Source organism: Callithrix jacchus, chromosome 7 (assembly GCF_049354715.1).
Source record: "Callithrix jacchus isolate 240 chromosome 7, calJac240_pri, whole genome shotgun sequence".
Classification (NCBI taxonomy): domain Eukaryota; kingdom Metazoa; phylum Chordata; class Mammalia; order Primates; family Cebidae; genus Callithrix; species Callithrix jacchus.
This window is the reverse complement of record NC_133508.1, coordinates 124,931,192-124,950,549: the sequence shown is the minus strand read 5'-3', so window position 1 is coordinate 124,950,549 and position 19,358 is coordinate 124,931,192. Positions and strand designations below refer to the sequence as shown.

Genomic DNA, 19,358 nt, shown 5'->3' with positions numbered 1-19,358 from the left:
TGGTAATTATTTTGTGCTGACCTTTCACTGGATGCCATGGAGATGAATTAATCATAGAAGGATCCTGAGCACCAAGCATCCACCACAGGCAAAGCGTTTTATATAGAGCTCTCCAGCCAATCCCCACAAAAACCATATGCGATTGGTACTGATTCTGATGAGAAAACCAAGATTTTATGAATGTTAAAAATTCGTCCAATGCCACCTAGTAAGTGATAGAGCAGAGAGGCAGTCGTTCTGCCTGAGCCAAGTCCACACTGTGCCCAGGGCAGACAGACAACCATGACACAAGTAAGTACTGTGCCACATTTCAAGTTCAGGCAAAGGTCTGAGAGAAGTGAATAAATCTAACTAACTAGAAGGATGAAGATTAGAGGAGCCTGGAAGACCAAGTAGGATCCCCAGGGTCTGAATAAAAAGGACAAATTGGAAAAGATGCATGATGATTAGGAACATAAAAGTAATTCATTCTCCACACAGGATTCAGTGTAATCCTTTTGAAACCAAGCCACACCATACTTAAAACTCTCACCCTATACCTCAGTCCATCAGGATTCAGCTCAAAATCCTTAACACAGCACATACAAGTCCTCAAGCCATTGACATACTTCCCTTGCCAGCCCCAGACCTTAACATTCTTCAGCTTAAAATCTATACCCAGGTTAGGCTGAACTGTTTTCTGTCCCTCCAGGCTTGCTCTCGGGTCTGCTTCTCTGTATCTCTCTCTGTCACCCTGTCCTTCTCTCTTTGTGCCTTTCCCAACTCTCTCACTCTCTTCTCTGGCTTTCTTTGTTTTCTGCCTGTCTCTCCGCTGTCTCTGTTTCTGTCTCTTTCCCTCTCTCTGCCTTCCTATGCATCTGTCTACTCCCACTCTGGGCCTCTGAATATCTATTTCACTCTTGTTGGGACAGTTTCCACTTTGTTGCCTCTCACCTCACTCATTCCCATTCATCTTTCAGGTCTCTGCTCCAGGGTCATTCTGGGAAGCCTTCTCTGGGTTTAATGCCTTCCCACATGCTTCCACAGCTGCCTGTGTCATCTACCCTTTGGCAGTTAACTCACACTTCATTGAAACATCCTCCTCTCTTCCTAACACCATCTGCTGCTCACCGGACTGTTAGCTCCTGAGAAATAGGGACCATGTCACATTCACACTATACCACTTGACCCATGCCTGGTACCTGGTGCATAGTAGGCATTTAATTATGTTGCAAAGAACAAAGGAAGGAAAGAAAGAAGAGAGGAAAGGGGAGGGGGAGGGCAGGGAGAAAGAAAGGAGAGAGAGGGAGGAAGACAGATGAGCAAAGAGAGAATTGACAATTATATTTGACAATTCAGATTTATAATATATCAACTCTAACAAGAAGCTACTGTAAAGTTTACTAATAGCTTTTGGATGAAAACAAGAAAAGGAAATGTAGGCAATTCAGTTTCAGAATGTTTTCACATGAATGCTAAAATATGCCTCTTGGACTAGAGGACTTTTGGTAGTAACTGTGAGAAAGTTAAAAAGTTTTTCACTATTTTCAGTCCATTTATAGCGTCTTTACTGCTATGGTCTTGACATTTGCTACATTTGCTGCTTTGGTTCCTTTGCAGTTCTCCTATTGAAAAGTAGATTTTTCTCTTTTGCTTTCTTTTTCATTCAGATCCACCCTCTTCCTCACAGTTTTGTAAATCTTCAATTATAAAACAATTATATGCCTATATAGATATTTTAGAAACTGCAGAAGTGATCCTACATAGAGTTTGCAATTTTATGTTTTCTCCCCTTCTCCTTCTTTTTCTCCTCCTTCATTACAAAATTATAATAGAGCTATATATTCATTTCACATTCTGCTTTTTCCCCCCCACAAGATGTAACATAAACTTTCCCCCAAGTCATTAAAAATTCCTCAAAAGGAAGTGTTTAATTGGTATGATATATTTAATTATTGAGCACATCTCAGTTTATTTAACAATTCTCTCACTTGGGAACATTCAGGTTCAATTTTTTTTTTTTTTTTAAGACAAGGTCTCCCTTTGTCGGCCACACTGGAGTTACAGTGGTGACCACAGCTCATTGCAGCCTTGACCTCCTGGACTCAAGCAATCATCTTATCTCAGCCTCCTGAGTTGCTGGTACCACAGGCATATACCACCGTACCTGGATAATTTCTGTATTTTTTGTAAAAAAAAAAAAAGACGCCTTGCCATGTTGCCCAGACTGATTTCAAAATCCTGGCCCTGACAGATCCTGTTGGCTCAGCTTCCCAAAGAACTGGGATTACAGGCATGAGCCACCAAGCCTACCTAGCCTTCAGGTTGCATTTTTTGATAGAAACATAACTACAAATTAGTTAGCAGCAAGTCTTGATATAGCTTGATTTTGCCTCATATTTGGAATGGTGCTTTTAGTGATACCACCCCTCTCCATTTTGGCTCCAGTTATTTAAACTACTATTCATTTTTAAAACTTCAGTTTGAGATATAGAAACTAAATGCCATTAAGAAAATTTCAAGATTAATCTGATAGCCCTTAGGGAAAAAAAGTTATCTACATTAATTTATTCATTTATCACACATCATGAATTGCTGTTCTGTGCTTGAGGTCTAAAAACTGTGGAGATCTTCACAAAGAGGACTTCTGAGAGCTTATGGTTTTCTGTGGTGACCAGCCATGTACACACATAGCACTAATCACAGACTGTGGGCTCAAGCCATGAGAACTAGGACAATTAATATTATAAAGATTTTTATAATATATAAAAGAGGGAGAGATCTTTTTCTATTGGGGTGCATTAGAAGGCCCTAAAGTAATTATAATATTTTAGAATAATTTATTTGTTTAATGTGTTATACAATGTGTTTATATATGCATATATGCATGTATGTATGTACAGATGTTAGGGCAAAATATAGTTATTTTGTTCAAAATTCTTAATTATGCTATTTAAATACACAGGCTACTAATTAAATAACAAGTAGTAATATTCATACAAAAATACTTTTCATAAAATGAAGTTCAGTTTTCAAAGATCATCAGAAAATAGACTGTAAAAGCAATTGTGACTTGAAGATGTCCACAAGAAAAATAGGTGCTTTTTAAGATATACAGTGATTTGCAATATTAAAGTTTATCTCTTTAACATGTTTAATTTATGAAAAAAATGTTAGGTTCTATATGCACTTCAAAAAAATTGTATGATGATTTACACTTCTGCATTGAGAATTAAAAAAATTAAAAAGCATATTTCCCCCAACAAGAAAAAATCATACCCTCCAACTATGGCAAATGTTTGCAGCTGAACTGCATTCATTTAAGTCTTCTGTATGTAGCTCCCTCTTGAGGTGCCCTTTATCTATCTTCATCTCCGGTGGTAGCTCTCTTTTTCTATTTGTGGTAAGGTTCAACTCATTACAAGATAGTAGAGTTAGAAGGAAACATCAATTCCCAAACATTCCTCCTTCAAGCACACCTTGTCTTTATTTTTAGAAATCTTGTTCCTATAATATGCTAATTTGCCTCTTTAGTATCATTGATATGTCTAGAAAAATTCACCCATGCTACATGATGGTGCAACACCATGAACCTTGAATATTTCCGAAGGTTCACAGAGGATCCTAAATCTGAGGGTCACTGTGAACTCATTCTCCAGGGCATTTTCAAGGAGTCCCTTGTTGACTAGAAGACTCCTGAAGATTGTTTTCATAAAATGACAAATATAAATGAAAAGATGATGCCAATTATCAAATGTGAACCAGATTTTAAAATAGTACAGGATACGCTTTTCATTCACCTTTTAATTGCCATTTTCATCTTCTACTTGCATGGGGAAAAGCAAGAGGAATACTAATGATTCATATTTATTTTTTCTGGTCTACATAATTTTTAAAGTTGTTTTCCTACTAAAACCAAATTATTTTAATAGGGCTCTGATCAGGATGAGAGAACAAGATGGAGAGTCAGACTTCCGAGGTAAGAAACACAGCTATTCTTCTTGCCGTTATTTGTTCAAAGATGAGCTCAATTAAAGGGAAACAAATGATTTATGACCCACAAGTTCACATGTGAAAGACATTGTATTCTGAGACAGTAATTGGCTGAGGGTACAGTATAGCTAATGTGCTGTATCTGTGAACATTGTTTATACACTGAATACACGAGGTCATTATTAGCCAGATAGCAGGGCCAGTCATAGTTATACATGGCTACTTCTGTCTCTTGGCTGCTTTAGCAAAGAATATACTTTGAGATTTTTCTTTACCCCTAATTTTCACTAGAAGATATTGTTTCTTGAGTTTAACATGTTCTTATATTTTTCTAATTGGGTATTTTCCACAGCTGACAGTAAATAGTTTAATTATTCTCCCTAGCTCCACGCAGCACATGGAATAGAGCCCTCCTCATCCTCTAAGAGACTGTGCTATGTCTGAGTCATTCATGGTGAATAACAGGCTATCACCACAGCCTGAACGGGTGGCAGGCAAATGGGAGTCCTCTTCCTAAGGCAAAATCCTAGTTTCCTGGTTTTCTGCACAAGAAAATAACCCTGTGTTGGACTTTCAGAAGTAAAATAATTGCTCACAGATAAAATAACTGTAATAATTATTCCCAAACATAATAATTTCCCAATCTGTGGATTAATCATATTTAACATTTATTAAAGCTATGGAGAATTACATGAGATTTACAGAATATGGGGTTGTCATTTGAGTCATCACATGTAAGTCACAGAAAACATGAATATTTGTAAGAACGACATGTTTAAATCTGAGCCCTGAGGATATTTTGTGGTACTGAAGGGAGAAAAGGGTGTTGATTTAGTGTTTCCTGGGGTTAAAAGGCTTTTATCTGGCTTTTAGACTTGCATCTTGCCCCTGTTCACCCACCATTTTACTCAGAAAAGTAGAAATAGGTTTTCTTGAAGAGATTTTGAGGAGTGGGCTAAATAAAATAACAGGCTACTGCAGATTTATAGAAAAAGAGAAGATACGCCTCTAGCCTCCTACATTTGATTTGAACCTGGATTCTGTTACCTCCCAATTAATCGACTCTGCATTTGTACCAGGATAAAGTCATGCTGTTTATTCTGGTGTGAGCCCTACTCCACCCACATATGGAAAACTAATGGGCCATCCACTGTCCCAAAACACCAGAGAAGTTAACAAGATACATACCATTGGAGAAAATTGGACATGAAATGTTATGGAAAATACCACAATTCTCTTTCAGGGTGTGGTGGCAGGTTCCACAAAACTTATGGCTTGAAAATCTAAGGAGATACTCAATTATAATGATATAAAACATTATTTTTGATAGAACTCTGAAATGTGCAGTTCTCTTCCTTGGCACTCTCCCCTATGCTATGCTGTACAGAACATGTGCAGTACTATTCTGAGTTTTCCGGAAGTGAAACAACTTTATGGTAATCATATGCAAAATGTTTCTCAAGTTTTTTTGCAGTTTACTTTTTTATGAGTCTGTTAAAAATTTAAGAGAAGCCTTGTTGACATTTTATATGCTTATTTTTCTTTCAAAGGAAAATTGGAGGATTTTTAAATTTTCATATCTAAGATGATAAAAGGTGAAATAACATCATAATTCTTATCTTGTTCAATTTGATATTTGGTTGTTTTATTTTCTTTTTATGAGTTTTATTCATCTTGTAACCAGACTTGTATGTCTCATTTTTTTAAAAAAAGGTTTATTTCACTTTTTCTGTTTTGAGGAATTTGCCTAGAGCTGAAGTATCTATGTAGAAGCCTGATGAAAAGTTCCAAATTCTTAAATACTACCTCTTAAAAATGTTAATAAATACTGTAAATATTTTAAATGCTGTAATTTCAATATTTAAACTAACTCCCAAGATGATTTTAGTGAATACTTCATCCTCTGAGAAAACTAAAAAAAATGAGCATATTTTTATCTTTAATGCATTTGAATATCACATCATATTGTTTTCCTCCCAATGTGTTTATAAAATAGAATATTTAATGTAAGGAAATGGCTACAGGCATTTATTACTTTATATAATGTTTTATTCATCCAACTGACACTAAGCTTTTATAGTTCTCCAAATACTTTACTGACCTGAGTACTTCTTTGGACCTCAAAGTCCCTGTGTGATCTCTTAAGAGAGAAACATTATGACATCTGTAGATACAGCAATTCACTAGGTTTAACACAACTATTAGTCCTTTAATTAAATATTGACTTGCACCTCCAGGTTCTACTTCAGATTAAAGAGTGATCTTTTACCCACAAATGGTTGTACTGATCTGTTGCATTTACTCAACTAACATTTATTGAGTGCCTACCATATGTAAAGCAATACTTAGGTATTGTGAGCATGTGTGCTGGTATGGTAGGAAATGGATATAAAGAGGGAAAACACTCAGGTTTTCTTCTATAATTTTTTACTCACTATTTTATTAAAAAGTTTCCAATTTGAAAGCTATCCAAGAGGCTGATGCATCCTTTCTAAACAGGGAAGTTATGTAGCAGCCAGGGGAGGGAGAGATGGAGTGGTGGTATTTTTCAGAATGGTTTTTTGGTATTACAGATTGACACATAAAAAATGAAAACAAGGATAAACTATTGAGTCAACAAGTTATTATTATTATCGCTACTTTTATGAGATGATCTTGCTCTGCTTTTGGATGAGGCCACAAATCTCAGTCACTCATTAGCGTTCCTTCTTTGAAATGACTTTAATGTGGTTGTATATTAATTTGATTTCTACAAGTTTCCTGAACTAGAAGATTGACTTGACCTGTGGCTAGTCCAGTGAGATCGCATCCTGTGTCATCAGCAAATTAGCACTGACTTTAACCCGTATATGGTCAAGCCTAGCACGGGCAAAACAACACCATCATTATTTTTCTAACTTCCAGCACTTCATTAACTATGGCACCACATAGGGTTATATAACTGTGAGCGTAACTTTGTAAAGTTTATAAACATAACAGAGAACGTTCTCACGGGTGTCCTAGGGCAGGCCGCATGCGTCGCTTCTTGAGGTCACCCAAAGTTCCTTCTCCAGACAGCTCACCCTTCAGTTGCGAGGGGAGGCGGACTGCCCACATTGGCTGTCCCAGCACTAACCCCTCCAGTGATACTTAGCAGCCCTGTACTCCTGCCAGAATGTCACCAGAAGAAGATTGATTGCCTCTTAATAATGTTTCTCATAAGTTTCACCAATCTGGGTCTTTTTCCAGTCCCTAGGTTCTCAGCACTTGACCCTCACAACGTGGCATTCCTTCAGGCTCTGGCCTGACAAAACCATGGAGTCCCCAGGAGAACCAGATGTTCGGTCACTGCTGTAAGAATGTGAGACTGAGAGGTCTACGAACACTCACTGAATCTCGACAACCACAAACACCCAATTCAGGGCACCGGAGCCTCTTCCCCAACCTTAGGTGAGGCTTAGAAAATTTCCTCCGTCCCTCCTGTCTAACCATTAGGCAGTGCGGCGATAAGCTAAGGTTGATCCTTAAACACGAGTCACCTAGTTAACCTCCCTCACCATGCAAACAGACACATACAGAATTTAAGGCCATAGAAAATAGACGCCACCAGGGAATTCTCAGAGATCATTTATTTCAGAGACTTGTGTTAAAAAATTCTATATCTTAGACAAGTCTTGGCCACAATATTTTGGCATTGTGATCACCTGATTCTAAAATATCAAATATTACAGTGCAGTGGATTTGTGTACACATCTGTAAGCCCCAGGGGATATAAGACCCCACACAACCCCTTTATAAGAGTAGGGCTAGTAGACAGAATTGCTACCCACCTTATAGGATAATTTTGTCACATTAGGCTGTTGCTCTTTGGCATTATATTCCAGGATCATTTCTTGAACCATAGTCATATAAATGGCCACAACAAGGACTTTTGCTTTATGCAACTTCACTAGGCTCCCTCCTTACCTAGTCTTTTTAATTTTTTGATCATTTAGAGTATTGTGTTTTGTTTATAAAGACTTTTTTTTCAGAACAGTTTTAGTTTTACAGTAAAATTGAGCAAAAGGTATAGAGATTTCCCATATGTCCCTTCTCCCAACAAATGCATAGCTTCTGCCATTATCAACGTCCCTCACTAAAGTGATACACTTGTTACAGCTGATGAACTCACACTGCCACATATAATGACATGTTCCCCCCACTCAATTTTTGTGCTATTTTATGAAACATATACAATTATATTTCTCAGCTGGACACCGTGGCTCACGCCTATAATCCCAGCACTTTGGGAAGTCGAGGCGGGCAGATCACCTGAGGTCAGAAGTTCGAGACCAGTCTGGCCAACATGGCAAAACCTCGCCTCTACTAAAAATACAAAAACTAGTTGGATGAGGTGGCACACACCTGTAATCCCAGTTCCTCAGGAGCCTGAGGCAGAATAATTGCTTGAACCTGGGAGATGGAGGTTCCGGTGAGCTAAGATCGTGCTACTGCACTCTAGTTGGGGAGACAGAGCCAGACTGTGTCTCAAAAATAGATAAATAGGGCAGGCATGGGGGCTCATGCCTGTAATCCCAGGACTTTGGGAGGCCACGGCAGGCAGATCACAAGGTCAGGAAATCAAGACCACTCTGGCTAACATGGTAAAACTCCATCTCTACTAAAAATACAAAAAATTAGCTGGGTGTGGTGGCACACACCTGTAGTCCCAGCTACTCAGGAGGCTGAGGCAAGAGAATCACTTGAATTTGGGAGGCGGAGGTTGCAGTAATCCAAGATCGTGCCACTGCACTCCAGCCTAGGCGACAGCAAGACTCAATACATAAATAAATAAACAGATAAAATTGTATTTATCTTTCAAACATTTTTTCCCCATCAGCATGCTTTCATATGCCATTTTTAAACAAACAATCATACAATTCACATTCTCTCTACCTCTCTCTGTCCAAATCCAACTGGGTTTTAGGTAGCTATGCCTGATTGAAGGGAAATGGCTTATTCCTCTGCCAGCGTCTACCTAGCTTTCAAATTGGGGAAATTTCTTAATTACAAACTCATTCTGGCTAAAATTTCTTGGGAAAACAAATTCTGAAAAGGATCCTGGGAGGAAGGATTTTGGTTGTAGTCAGACTGGATTTTGAATCCTGGATTTGGCATTTAATTGTTGAGTGCCCTGGGCAAGTTACTTAACTCCTTATGCCTCCATTTACTAATCCATAAAATGCAGGTCATGAGAACCACTTGATTTAAGGATTGAATGAGTTAAGCTATGTCTAATATTTTGTAGTGGCTGGCACATAGTAAGAGCTTAATAAGCAGTAGTGAGGATTGGGAGGACCATTCCTGAGAGAAAAGTGCTCCCCAGTCTTCAATTCCTATGCCAGGATATTTAGATCCAGTGTATATTTTCCTTTCTTTCCTTTCTTTCTCTCTTTCTTTCTTTCTTTCTTTCTTTCTTTCTTTCTTTCTTTCTTTCTTTCTTTCTTTCTCTTTCTTTCTTTCTCTTTCTTTCTTTCTTTCTCTCTTTCTCTTTCTTTCTTTCCCTCCCTCCCTCTCTCCCTCCCTCCCTTCCTCCCTTCCTTCCTTCCTTCCTTCCTTCCTTCCTTCCTTCCTTCCTTCCTTCCTTCCCTCCCTCCCTCCCTCCTTTCTTTCTTCCTTTTTTTTTTTATAGCTGAAGTACCTGGCTCACATCTGTAATCCCAACACTTTGGGAGGCTGAGGCAGGTGAATCACAAAGTCAGGAGTTCAAGGCCAGCCTGGCCAAGATGGTGAAAACCCATCTCTACTAAAAATAAAAAAAAAATTAGCTGGGCACAATGGCACGTGCCTGTAATCCTAGCTACTCAGGAGGGCTGAGGCAGGAGAATCACTTGAACCTGGGAGGTGGAGGTTGCAGTGAGCCGAGATCGTGCCATTGCACTCCAGCCTGGGCGACAAAGTGAGACTCCGTCTCAAAAAAAAAAAAAAAAAAATAGTCGAAGTACCTTGGTTAACCTACCCCTAGGGCCTATGGGCCTACTTACCTTCTACTTTCCTGTGCCCTCTATGCAATCCAAAAACTTAATTCTGGTGTGATTTAAGGATGGACTTTCAGCCCCGGGAACCTTATCTACCTCTTCTTCCCTCCATCTACTGCCACTGCCTCACATTAGAAGGAGCAACAACCACATTAAAGAAGTTCTCTCTTGGTATCATCTGCACATCTACCCAGATCCACATGGCAGCTGAAGTTACCTTCTCTCAGTGTGGTACTGACACATGAACTCTAAAGAGAGAGCTAGAACACAATTTTTAAGTGATAGAATATCTAATTGTCATAGAAATTAAGGAAAAGATGATAAATTATTCAAACTCTTCTTTAGCAAATTTCTAAGAGATAGTTCCTCCTTCTGATGTTCAACCCTGAAATTCTAGCCTAAGCCACACCATGCTATTAGCTTAGAGAAAAATGCAACGTCTAATTAAAATGCAACTTTTAAAAGTCAGAAGGGGCAGAAAAAGCAGCCATTTGGGAACAAAAAAGTCGACAAAAAGAGTAGGCTGTAAAGTTACATCCTTTAGCATCTTTCTTCTCATAAAGGTTTTTTTTTTTTTTTTTTTTGAGATGGAGTCTCACTCTCTCGCCCAGGCTGGAGTGCAGTAGCATGATCTTGGCTCACTGCAACCTCTGCCTCCCAGGTTCAAGCGATTTTCCTGCCTCAGCCTCCTGAGTAGCTAGGATTATAGGCAACCACCACCATGCCTGGCTAATTTTTGTATTTTTAGTAGAGACCAGGTTTTACCGTATTTGCCAGGCTGGTCTTGAACTCCTGACCTTGTGATCTGCCTGCCTCAACCTCCCAAAGTGCTGGGATTACAAGCATGAGCCACTATGCCCATCCTCATAAAGCTTTTGATAACAGAATTTGAATAAAATCATAGTACTAAAGTGAAACCTACTTAACACTGAAGAAAACAGTATCTGTTTTTCTTAAAACACTGCCATGATCTAAAATACTCATCATCACACCAGCTGGTTCACATAGTGAACCAATTCTAGCTGTAGTTATAAAGCGGAGATTAGGTTTATTCACTTACTCTTTCCCTCAACAAGCACTTTTGAGCCTCCACCCTCTGCAGAGCATTAGAGACGCCCTGATGTACATTGGTGAAGAAAATGGTCACGGTTCTTGCCTTCATGGAGCTTAGCACTGGGGAGTCAGACAATAACATGTTGCTAAACTAATAAACATATAGCAACACACACATATATAGTAATAAATGTCACAAAGTTGGTGTCATGATGAGGATCTGTGCGACATACTTAGGCATTCCAAGAAGGTCTCCCTGAGAAAGGGCCAGATCAGCCTGGGACTGCAAGATCAGGAGTCAGCCTCAGGGACAGCGAGGGAACAAAGCATGGGGTGGAGGAAAAACCAAGAGCAAAGGCCTGCAGCAGAACAGAGCTTGGTGTTTAAACAGAGTATAGTAGTCAGACAGACTTACCTCCACATCTCAGCTTTGTTGTGTATTTTCTGAGCAAGTAATTTGAGACAGTGAGTATTACAGTAAGAAGCAGGAACTATGGAGTCAGGCTAACAGGGTCCACTTGGCTTCACCACTTACCAGATGTGTGTCCTTTAACTAATCACTTACTCTCCCTGTTCTTTAAATTCCTCCTCTATAAAATGGAGATAATAATCCTAGTTTATTGTGTTGTTGTGAAGATTACATAAATTAAATGTAAATGTGTAGAACAGGACTTATTGCATAGGGGGTATACGATCCATAAATAAGAACTATTCTTATTCTTAGCAACATAATTATCCTTATTATTAATATAAATATTGAAAATATCCTCAGAGAGTTAAAATGAGGATAATACAAATAATAAAACCTGCCTCATAGTATTTAGTTGAGGATTACATGAGATAATGTCTGTAAAATTCTTAGCACATGTTGTCTAGCACATACTGCTCAATGCTCTGGTAGCTATTACTACTGTTGTTTTTTTTTATTAATAGTAGTATAGGCTCTAAGTTAAAACTAGTATCAAATCTACATGTTTTCTAAATTGACTAAACCTAAAATATTCTTAGAGCATCAAAATATTCTTAGAACTGAACTTTAGCCAACATTTCATTTGGTGCAAGTCCATATTCTATACATAAAAAACACATTTGTTACACTTGGGTTTTTGTATCTGTCACAAGGCCTTCCTCACTTGTCTCCTGTAAATGCAGCAAAGTCCCTCACGAGAGCTGCCTTTACCACTCATTGGCCTCGATGCATACCTAAATGTGCCTATTGGTATACGTTATATTGTCTTATTAATGTTTTTCCCTTTTAGCCTCAGAAGGGAATAGACAGAACACAGAGATAGACATGGCCCATCTCCAAACTTCTCACTATCTCCGTCTCAGCAAGGTGTGCTACAAATAAGGCAGTAAAAATGTCATTGGTGCAGGGTAATGAGCTAAAAGTCTTTACCATCACCAGTCTCCAGACTGGCCACTTTTATAGGATATTCAGTGTGATATACAAGGTTCTGCAAATAACTTCAAAGAAAGAAATGAAAAAGGAAGCAACAGAGGAAGAGGAAGGAAGGGAGGGAGGGAGGGAGGGAGGGTGGGAGAGAGAGGGGAGGAGGGGAGGGGGAGGGAGGGCGGAGTTAAGGGTGAAGGAAATAGGGATAGACACACAATACGAAATCACAGCCATAATCAAAGAGAGCTGTGGCAATTATAAAAGCACAACATCTCTTGTGTGGAAATTAAATAGAAACCAGTCCGTTGACTAAATGGCAATCGTGTAGTGTATCTAACAGAAATGTAATACTCTCACCATGTAGTCTTCATTCTATTTCTGTTTGATTTGATTTTCACAAGAATCTGTTTGTGAGCAACCTTCAGGCGTGGTCTCTGCTTGCAGAAACACATATAAATATAGATATAGATGTATACTGCATATATGTGAATATGTGTATGTGATTTAAGTCAATTTAATTGCTATTCATCTTTTCCATTGTGATAGACACAGTTACTAAATAACTAAATGGGATTTTCCCTTTTCCCAATTCTTTTGCTGTCACATCAACACTCTGTGTCTATTTGATGAAGGAAGTTATTTAACCCTCCTTAGAATGATATGGAGAGACACAGAAGTCAGGGTTGGAGTCTGGATTTCAAAGGGTTCCTTATGGCTGAAGTGCTTGCATACATTTCAGGGTTTATAGCATTTCAGGCTTAGCCTTATTTAAAACGTATTTTAGGAGGCTTTAATGAAACTGCAGAAGTCCTCGGTTCTAAGATACACTTGTCAGTTATTTTTCCCATTAACAAAGTAAGGGGACACTTACAGTTTCTTTTCTGAGTGCTCATCCATTCACTCTCTCTGCAGTGTAATGAAAGGAACTCTGTAATTAAGATCAGAAAAGCCAGAGACTTTAACTGACTAAACCTATTATGATACCTTAGACAAGTTGCTTAAAATCTCAAAATGTTAACTTCCCAATTGACAAAGTGACAAAGCTGGATTAGATGATGGCCAAGCTTACTTCCACCCATAAAGATTTAAGCTTCCAATTTGAATCAATCGTATGAATTCTCTCAGTCATTATGCCTTGAATTTTGATGAAATATATATTTGTTAGTACTAAATAGAGGCCAGCATTTGTGAATTGGAGGACGCTGTAAACGCAATTCTTTTCATAATACATGTTTCATCAAGCGTAAGTCAAATCCAAACCTCAGCTATCCGGTAATTGCTGACTGCCCTGTGTGTGTGTGCATGACACACTGGTGTTAAGGACAATCACAATTGAGTATATGGTTACTTTAGGGCATAATTCTGTTAACGTGGGCATAGGGCAAGGATATTAAAAACATCCACCACCACCTTTTTTCTAAACATGTATGCTTGGGAAGATGACTTTAGGTTACAGTTTATAAAAAATATATAATAGAGTTTAGAGTCTTCTTTTTTTGCTTTATCTTCTTACTACCTCACTTGACTTAGAGTTATTCTTGGTCATTTAAAGTGAAAAGTACACAGAGAATAAAAGCAAAGTCACCTCCTTATACATTAAGGAGGTGATTAAGTTATTAAACTTAGATAAGGATAGTTTCACGTTTGTCCCCTTTAAAGCTAACACGTTGAAACTAGAAGTGTTTACTCTCTTTTTTATTTAACCCTCTTGCTGCTAGGGTAGGGGACAGTATTTAATGAGTGTGCCATTGAGTTAATTTAATAAGAAATGTAGACAAGTGACAACAGCTGCACAAGATTCTTTATGTGGTAGGGAAGAAGAGGCTGTCTTGGGAGCATTCTTTTCATACTTTGTAGCTCTAAAAGTAGACATTTAATTAGATTCCATGGTTACTGCTATTATAATATCTGCTTATTTGAAGTGCAAAGATAATCATCAATTGTACACTCTTGACTACACTATTAATGGCTTTAATACCCACATTGTGTTTACATTTTGCATTGTAACACACACTTAGCTATTGTGGTTTTTAACATGTAGTAATTCAGTGAATACTGTCGCCATGTAATGCCCTTGCCATTTCATTCTGCTGTATTAAGTGTTGTTTTTCTAGCGAGGTCTTGAAATGTGGGGCATTATGTATGAGTTATGCTAATTTGTTAGGGCAATGAATACATTAATTTCATTAGTAAATGGCCTCAAAGCAATAATTACCAGTGTAGGTGTGTCAGAAGCGATCATGTTCAATTTTGCCAGTTAATTATTAAGATTTTGTTCTGAGGGGCCCAGATTTGACATCCAGCTTCAGTTTAGCCATAAATAAAACCCTGAAGTACATAAGGATGAAGAAACGAAGCCAGGAACTTGCTTTGCACTTACATACTTCCACTTTTTGTCCAATTGTGACTGCCAATAAGATGCCAAAATAATTAGCATCATTGACATAAAGTTTTAGTGTACCTCAAAAAGCATATTTTATTAAGAATAGCAATTATGTTTTCTCAGTGCCCTTCTTTGCCTTCCATAACTGGATTTTAAATTATCTACAAAATAGTATGTAACTTGCAAAGATGAATTCCACTTAGAATTGTTGTCTGCAGTTCCCCTTTAAGCTAAAACTCACTTTATTTTTTTTAATAAATGGAATTTTCCTCTAATGGATTAATTGGCTCCATAAGTCTGCTATATTATTATACTACTTGAACCATTTGCTGCTAAGCAGTAATAGTAGAACCTATATTCCAGTATTAATTTCCACAAAAATTTGACATTCTTTTTTTAATCATACACCTGTTGGAGCCATTTAATGCATCTCCATTTGCTAAAATTATGTGTGAGGTCGTTTAAATCTGAGCAATCACTCAGACTGTTTATGGAATCTTGGAATATTAAACTGTTCTCAGTGTCCTGGTGTTCTGCTCTAATGGGAAAATAATACTCTCTAGAATTTCTGGAGAAAAGAAATACTGTGGAGCTTGAGAAGCAGATGACACACATGTGTAAAGAAAGGACATGTGAGCCCTAAGAGGAAAGGGGACAAAGCAAATACAGGAAAAGAGGATAGAAGTTGTTACAGAAGAAAATGCAGAAAAGTAGCAGGTAGAAAGCTTACTGCTATCCAAGTTGAATAATTCAATAATAGTTTTGGTTGTTCCTGCAAGTGATTGTGTTCATATCAAATACTAACTATAATTCCAATGATAATAATGGCACTAGAAGAATGGAGATGGCCAGTCAAGAAGCTGAGTCTCTTCTAGATTCTACTGGTCTTGTAGGAAAATGGCTGGTGCTCCTATTCTCCTGATCAATTTACTAGACAGTGAATTGATCACTGTTGCCTCTAACATCCATACCAGGCTCTTTTTTTTTTTTTAGACTGTGTAACAAATATTTGCTTGCTGAACCCTTCTGAACTTCAGCCAGATTCCTGGGATCTGAAACTTGGCTTCCATGTGCAACAAGCCCTCCTTCCCCTAGGATTTGGAAAGATAGATACTGTTTTACTCTAAACCAAATTTTCATTTACCCGGATAGATAGTGAACAATGAATACTATTAGTTTTAACAGATCAAAACCATTTAGACAAAGGTAATATGGTCTTTTGGATCCTCAATGTTAAGGATTGGTTAAAAAAGATATTTTCTTCCCTCTCTAAGTTAATATACAATTCCAAACTTAGAAGAGACTGGTTTAGACTAGCAGAGTCTAGACATTATTCAAAGACATTTGATTAACATTGATTTATCTTAAATGGCATCTATGATGGTGACCATCTTGTTTAGCTACTGCCTACCTCAGAAACATGTTTATAGATATGAGTTACTGTTTTTGTGAAATACACATAAAAAACATTAGAGGCTGAAGAGCCCTCTTTGGATTGAAGATATAAAGATTCTACTTGTTCATTTAAAGGAAGAAAAGTTGGGGGCATTAAATTTGAATTACAGAGTAAAGATTAAGAACTGGGGCCTCTACATTACCCAGCACTAAGGTTGCCACATTCACATCATAGTCTGAATGAAACCAAGCCTAAGAATTGTACAGTGCACAACTTGTGCAGCTATACATAGCAATCCTGTTTAATAGCTCTTGAGTGCAAAATCTCTGAGTTTGTCTGAGCTCTGCCATTTACTATCTGTATTACCTCAGACGAGTTACATAATACCTTTAAGCCATAGTCTTCTCATCTATAAAATGGTGAGAATACAATATTACCTGCTTCACAGAGGCATCATAAAGATTTACATGTTTGTAAGCCTGGCATATAGCAAGAACCTAATTGATATTAGTTATCAATATTATTACTATTGGTAATGGTATTGTATTTATTAAGTGGTAATACCAAAACTCTGGGGGAGGTGGGTAAAAAAAAACTCTGTAATAACTAGAGGCCTAAATATAAGGCATAGCTACATAAAAGACAAAAAGAAGAAAAAAAAATCTCTGCCCCAGCTTCCAATTACATTGCTAATACTAGAGATGTCACTGATATTAACTCACTTGCAGATTCTTAGGCTTATGGGCTTTTTCAACTTCACTTCCTGCCCCAAGGATTTGAAATACTTACTCAGCCCACCCAATGTCCTGCAGTTGTATGCCAATATTTGTTTCTGGATCATACCCCTTCTTTTACTTTCTCTTGTTTGTTTATGTTCTTTTTCTCCCATGTTTCTCCCAGTGTCTCCACCATCCTCCACAGTTCTCTCTTCTCCTTCAGTTACTGTGATATTTTCCAGATTAATCGTAGCCCTGGGATGCTCCTGTTTGTCCCCATGTTGCAGAAAGTACATGTGAGTTCTTAGATCCGGCCCTCACAGGGAATATACACAGTATGGGTGAAGCCCACAGATTTTGAGGAGTAATGCCCCAAAGCAATTAAACTCTAAATAGTATTCCCCTAAATCTCTTTCCCGTAGCCTGCCGCAAGGTACTTACAAGTGTTACTGCAAATTTTGAGTGCTACTGTGCACCATCAATTGTGTTAAGCCTCTACATAATTTTATTATTTAATAATCACTAACTTACAGGCATAAATATTATTGCTCCTTTAGGGATGATAAAACCAAGACTTGGAGAGAGTTTGAGTTACCTGCCCATGTTCATATAGCTGGTAAGTATTGAAATATTTGAGTCCAAATGTGACTTCAAACCCTCTTCTCTTAACCACTACCTACCCTTTCCATTAGATTTTATAGATTCTACTGTTTGTGTCAAATCTATCATTCAAACATAAGCTTTGGAGCATTCCATAGAAGAAAAAACAAGGAGAACTTTACTACCGTGCATAACCTATTTTTGGCTTATTTCTCAGAATGTTGACTCTATTTCTCCTTCCCTGCAAGCTAATGATACAAAGATGATAGTTATTTCTGTGGTTTGGAGGCATGCTTATCCATCACAGGTCTGTTTTCATCTGGGTTTATTTTATAATCTAAGCTCTGTTTTTAACACCAAGGAAATAGAAGGATGCTAATAAACCAATCCCAGACAATAGCAAAAGACCCATTCAGTTAATATTACTGCACTTAAGAGTAAATGACTTCCAGCAGCCAACTTCGCTCAAGGACTGCAGTGGTTAACAGTATATGGGCTCCAAAGCTCTTAGGAAACAGCAGAGTTAATACCAGAGGTGAGTAAAGCTAAATCCAAAGATTTCCTCAAACAGTACTGTCTTTTATAAAGATACATTTAGGTATTTTTCAATGTATTTGCAAAGGTCTATAGATGCGGAAGTGACTAATAATGCGATTTAAAAACACATATATGGAGGATCGTGAGATTTTATAACAAAGTACAATGGGTTCCCCTAATAGAAAAGATGGAGAACCATTGAATACCATGTTCTGGACTCAAGAATCTCACTTTTGAAACTTAAGCAAGACAGAAATACAGGTACCAAAGGCCATCTTCTTTCTCTTTAATGAGAGAATGTGTACATTCATTCCTCCAAGTTCCAAAACAAATGATAGATTTCCATAGCTTTATATAGGAACAACAGGCCCAGGTCTGTAGGGAAATGAAGAGAAAGGAAAGTAGGTGGTTTCTACCATCCACTCTGCAATTTATTCTGATGTCCCTGCCCTTCTATTTAAGGCTGGAGTTTAGTAAAAGATAATGAGACAGGAGAGTTCCCTTGATTCCCTCATGGGATTTGTGACAGGAGTAGCTAGTTTACTTGGTCATGAAGCTCAAACACCTGGTGAGAGGGGGAGCACTCAGGTGAGTGGGTGCAGGAGCCAGGACAAGTGCCTTTGGGTACCAATAGGAATGAACACCATGGAGGCCACCGCAGCCTGAGGGGTTGCTAGTGACCTCTGGAGCCCCTCAGGGTGTATGTTACAAACAATGCTCTTTTAGTTTTGCGGTCTGCAAATGGCTTATATGTTAAGCAGCTCAGTGAAGAGTCAGCATGACAGCCTTTTTGGGTCTCACACCCAGTGCTTTCTGAATTCTTGTCTAGCATCCAGGAAGAATCAGGTCACACAAATGGATTGAAAGGTGGTTGTATGCAGAGCATTTTAATGAGCAATGGAAGTGGCTCTCAGGAGGATGAGGAGCTGGAAAAGAGATGGAGGGGGAAGATAATCTTTTGCTGGCTGAATGCGGCTGAACTCCTCTCTGACCGTAGTCTCTGATGTCCAGCTGCCTCTTTTCCTCTCAATGTTCAGAAGCTTCTTCTCTACTCTCCTCTGCTGCATCGCTCTGCTCCTCTGCCAGTGGAACTTGGAGTTGTAATGGGTACAGTGTAGGAGGGTGTGGTAGGCCAGGGTGGTTTTGGAAAAGGCAACATTCAGGTGGGAAAACAGAAATGCATGTTTTAATTTCAGGCAGTGGGTCCAGGCCTAAGGGTGGAGCCCCTGCCAGGGGCCCCTCCCTATTCTACCCAGTATTTCTCTGCCTCCTGTGGGTATCAATAAGATACTGCCAGAGTTAAACCAAG

The 19,358-nt window shown here is 38.4% G+C and overlaps 1 long non-coding RNA gene across 1 annotated transcript; it reads left to right on the top strand.

The window, feature by feature from the left end:
• Positions 1 to 3,907: 3,907 nt before the first annotated feature.
• Positions 3,908 to 17,674, top strand: LOC118143255 (uncharacterized). The gene is made up of 3 exons (XR_004727493.3): positions 3,908 to 3,958; positions 7,201 to 7,401; positions 17,470 to 17,674. It is a non-coding gene; the product is annotated as an uncharacterized LOC118143255 (long non-coding RNA).
• Positions 17,675 to 19,358: the final 1,684 nt, after the last annotated feature.